We start from the raw sequence: 5057 nt of genomic DNA, 5'->3' as shown, positions 1-5057 counted from the left end.
GCATGCACACACACAGAGCATGCAAACACTGGTGACATCCACATAAACCTTTGAACTAAGGGTCTGTAAATTAACCTTAGGAGAAGCTGGGCAAAGGAACTGTCTATGACTCCTCAGTTTTGCATGAGTTTATAATAATAATCTCAAAGAACTTAAAACTCATGCACATAAAATCACAGTCCATCGATAATGTCACAAATATTGATGAATACAGTTTTGTGTCATCTTTAGTAATTGCCAGATTTTAGTCACTGGTGTCTCTTTATTTGTCCCTCTTCCCAATGTGGCCACATGGAACAAAACCCTTCTCTGCTCTTCACTGCTGCAAGTCTGTTTACGTGCCTGGCGAGCACACATGAGTGGCTGAGCCCAGCTTGTGAGAGCTGACAAGGCCCAGTGGGTTCTGATACTCTCATTCGGTACCAGCAAGGCAGATAGGGAGAAGATTGCATTGTTATTTCAAGGTGGAGGATACCAGAGCAAGCTTGTAACTTCAAGGGAAAAACCCAGAGGAGGGACAGAGATCTGACAAAACGCACACTTACGTTAATGCCAAAGCCACAGCCTGTCTCCCTGTCACATGCCTCCTCTCTCAGGTGCTTCAGATCCTCTTCCAAACCTTCAGTCCCTTGTCCCTTCTCAGTTCCAGGGACCACAGGTTCATCGGAGGGCAGCATATTTTTCTCTTCATGGTCTATAGCCTCTGTTCTGTTCTGTTTCTTCCAAAGGTCATGGGCTTTTGAAAACAGTCTCCTTCACTGACCTCTGCTCACAGCAATCCCCTAGCTCCTCCATCTTTCTCCAGACATAGAGAGATGGTCTCGTTCATCTCTAGTAATGTCACGTTATGCCAGCATTACTAATATTTTTGATTTTTTTTTACAACATAATGGTTTTAGTAATTATTCGGGAATTTCATGCACCCTGATCACACTCTTTTCCTGTTCCTCCCAGGTACACCCTCCACCTTGCACCTTCCTCCAAACAAATAGATAATTAGAAAAACAAAAACAAACAAATAAACACCGAGTCCAATTTGTGTTGCCTCTGTACTCACTGGAGCGCGGTCCAACTCCCAGTGGCTAACCCCTTGAACAAACTAAGTCCTTCACCCCCCATCCCCTGCCCCTGCCAGAAGCCATCAACTGTAAAGAGCCAAATTCAACATCTCTATCACATTTTTAAAAGACTCTCTTTAGTAATTTCATGTCTTTCTTTTGGGGAGCTTGGCGCAGAAGCCTTCAATGTCTTTCATTCTCAGTTATGAGTCTACAGTCATCGATACCACCACAAAAGATGCCTCCCCACCCGTTGTAAAAGATGCTGTCAGTAGCAGCTCGGATCAGGAACGTAACATGGTTTCCAGGAGCAGCACAGATTGTGGGCATCAACAAGGCTTCTAGAGGCAACACAGATCACGGAAGTCTTTCAAGGAGACCCAGAAAATGAGCCATTCTTTCCAGAGTGAGCTTGTGAAAGGGCAGCCCGTCTGGAGGCAGGCCCTGTGTGAGCTCTGTGCTGCTGTATGTCACCTTGCCCTCAGGGCGGCATCCCTTCCAGTTCCTAAGGTGTGATGTTTGCACCCCAATAGTAACACTACCTGCCCCACACACCAAGGGGCGTGAGAAACACAAGTGCAGAAGGCATCTCCAAGCTGCTGAACTGGGGCTGTGGGGCTGGGTCTACAGCCCAGTGCACCATCCCATCCTGCAGCGATGGGGTGATGTGATGAGGCAGGCCCAGTGGTGGCCAGAGCCTCCTGGTGGCCTAGTGACCTGCTCTACTGGGCAATAATGTTCTCCTTTATCCCCCATGGGCATGGTCCCAAACCTGTAGCTGCCACCATGTCTCTAGTTCTGCTTCCTTTGCCTTGTGCAACCTATCACTTAGCCATCTTTATTCTGGTCAGAATAAATACATTCTCTGCTTATTCTGTCCCCCTACATTTTGAACCATTCTCATGTTTGCAACTAACATTTTTAAACAGACTTATTGATATTTATTTTTCTGTATAAAAACCCTTATGTGGTGGCCACAGCTGGAGCCTGGGTCCTCGGACTCTGGTGCAGGTTTTCACAAGATAGTCAGTGAATTCCTGATAAGGAGACTTGGTGAACACAGTCTCTTTCTAGAGGTTGGGGGCCAGGTAGCTGTAGGTCTTAGAGATGGCATCAAAGGTGGCCTTGGTAAAGTTGCCCAGAGTGGCAGTGCAGCCCCTGGCTGATGTGTAGCAGTCATCAATGCTGGCCATCATCAGTAGCTTCTTGGGCACAGGAGCGGAGACTATGCCAGTGCCTCTGGGGGCAGGGATGAGACGCACCAACACAGAACCACAGCGGCCTGTCACTTTGCAAGGAACAGTGTGGGGCTTGCCAATCTTGTTCCCCCAGTAGCCTGTCCGCACAAAAACAATGGAAAGCTTAGCCAAGATGATGGCCCCTTGGATGAGAGCAGCTATCTTTTTGGAGCACTTAACACCAAGACCAACATGACCATTGTAGTCCCCAATAGTGACGAAAGCCTTGAACCTGGTCCGCTGGCCTACCCTAGTCTGCTTCTGCACTGGCGTGATCTTCAGAACCTCATCCTTTAGGAATGCTCCCAGGAAAAACAAAATCAATAATCTGGGTCTTCTTAATGGGCAGGGAGAACAGATAGATCTCCTCTATTTCCATGTCCTTAACCAGGCGGCCCAGCTTGGTGACTGGAATTCACTTCTTGTCTTCAGCTTAACCTCCGCAAGCCCCACGGACTCAGACTCGGCCCCAACCTCAACCGTGACCACGGCCCATAAGTCTGCGAGGGGTGCACCCACACACTGAGACAATGGGGATGTTCTATTGGGAACTCACCAAGGCCAGCTGGCCTGGGTCTGAAAAAGCATGGGATAAAACCGGACTCGCTGAACATAGCAGACAATGAAGACTACTGAGAACTCAAGAACAATGGCACTGGGTTTTTGATCCTACTGCACGTACTGGCTTTGTGGGAGCCTAGGCAGTTTGGATGTTCACCTTACTAGACATGGATGGAGGTGGGTGGTCCTTGGACTTCCCACAGGGCAGGGAACCCTGATTGTTCTTAAGGTTGATGAGGGAGGGGAACTTGATTGGGGAAGGGGAAGGGAAATGGGAGGCGGTGGTGGGGAGGAGGCAGAAATCTTTAATAAATAAATAAATACATAAATTAAAAAAAAGTCCGCTGCTGAATCCTCCGCTGAAGGGGCCACGTCCTCCTAATCCTGGGCCCCCGGAACCTGGGGCCCTACCACTGCACCCGCGTCATCCGCCATTTGGTGTTTTTCAGAAGAAGAAGCGCAGCTAACATTTTAAATTACCCACATATTAATCACTTTGTTACGAATGTTTCTCATGCTGCTAGCTACTTTTTCACCAGTTACTTACAGTTAAATAGCATTTGTGTCTTACATGCCCCTCAGGCTGTACCTACTCTAAGTTACTTTATATTATCTAAAGCAGTAGCTTTCCTGCCGGGCCTTGCCCTGGATCATCCCACTGTATAAAACTGACCAGTTTTGACTGAATTTCTGAGATGCGTTGTCTCCACTCCTGGACCAAGTAAATTTCAGCCATCTGTTGAGCACAGACCATGGCACAGACGGAAAACTAACTTTATGCAAATAAACAGGAACTCATCAAACTGAGTTAGGAACACAGGCACATGGGAGTATTGGCAAAAGCCGCAAACACAGCAACACAGCATCCAAAGAGCTAGGCAGCCCCTTCACTTAGGTCATATGAAGGAGGAAGCCCCTTCTGGGCACAGTGGCTTCCTCTGACCCATCATCAGACCGTCCTCACATCATGGGCACACTTCCAATCCTGCCCCTGAAGAGTCTGTTCAGCACCGTCTCCCTCCAGAGGGGCCCACTGCAATTGCTGTTTGTCTGGAAGCAGGGCTGTACCTTGGACACCATCTGTATCTTGTAGAGAACAGTGCATCTGTTAAAGGAAGGCCACTTGTTTGTCCCAGTTGCAGAAATAATCACACAGAAACTGTATAAATTAAATTACTGCTTGGCCCATTAGCTCTAGTTTCTTATTGATTAATTCTTACATATTAATTTAACCCATTTTTATTAATCTGTGTATTGCCACATGGCATGGCTTACCATGAAACATTCCCAGTATCTATCTCTGGTAGATCCATGGCATCTCTCTGACTCTGCCTCCTCTCTCCCAGCATGCCATTTAGTTTTCCCCACCTACCTAAGTTCTGCCCTATCAACAGGCCAAAGAAGTTTCTTTATTCATTAACCAATGAAAGCAGCACACAGACAGAAGGGCCTTCTACACTTGTGTGGCTATTGGTTTTTACTAGCCTGTCTAACCACTCCAGTGATGTTTTGTGGGTAGGTATCAGCTCTGCTTTTGCAAAGAGGCCCCTTTGAAATCTGGAGCTTTTAAAGCCTTTCTAGTATGGAAAGTCCTGTCTATGTGTTGCTTTAATTGGTTAATGAATAAAGCTGTTTCAGCCAGTGGCTTTAGCAGAATAGAGCTAGGTGGGAAAACTAAACTGAATGCTGGGAGAAAGAAGGGAATCAGGGAGAAGCAAGCAATGTAGCTGCCCATAGGAGACAGATGCATGAGAATCTTGCTGGTAAGCCACAGTCACATGGCGATTCACAGATTAATAGAAATGGGTTAATTTAATTTTTTTAATTTATTTTTTTTATGTGCATTGGTGTGAAGGTGTCAGATCCCCTGAAACTGTTGTTACAGACAGTTGTGAGCTGCCATGTGGGTGATAGGAATTGAACCCGGATCCTCTGGAAGAACAGCCAATGTTCTTAACTGCTGAGCCATCTCTCCAGCCCAATGGGTTAATTTAAGATGTAAGAGCTAGCCAATGAGAAGCTAGAGCTAACACACCAAGCAGTGATGCAAATAATACAGTTTCTGTGTGGTTATTTTGGGTCTGGACAGCCAGGACTGAACAAGCAGCCTCCCCCAACACCTTTCTTAGCTGTTCTATGACTTACATACCTGTGTGTAGCCTGAAGCCTACAATCTGAGATTTAATTAAGAACAGAGTCA

The 5057-nt window shown here is 46.7% G+C and overlaps 1 pseudogene; it reads right to left on the bottom strand.

Annotated features, from left to right (window-relative positions):
• Positions 1–2021: 2021 nt before the first annotated feature.
• Positions 2022–3292, bottom strand: LOC102000427 (annotated as a pseudogene).
• Between the last annotated feature and the right edge of the window lie 1765 nt (positions 3293–5057).

Source organism: Microtus ochrogaster, chromosome 16 (assembly GCF_000317375.1).
Source record: "Microtus ochrogaster isolate Prairie Vole_2 chromosome 16, MicOch1.0, whole genome shotgun sequence".
Classification (NCBI taxonomy): Eukaryota; Metazoa; Chordata; class Mammalia; order Rodentia; family Cricetidae; genus Microtus; species Microtus ochrogaster.
This window is presented reverse-complemented; position numbering and strand designations above follow the sequence as displayed.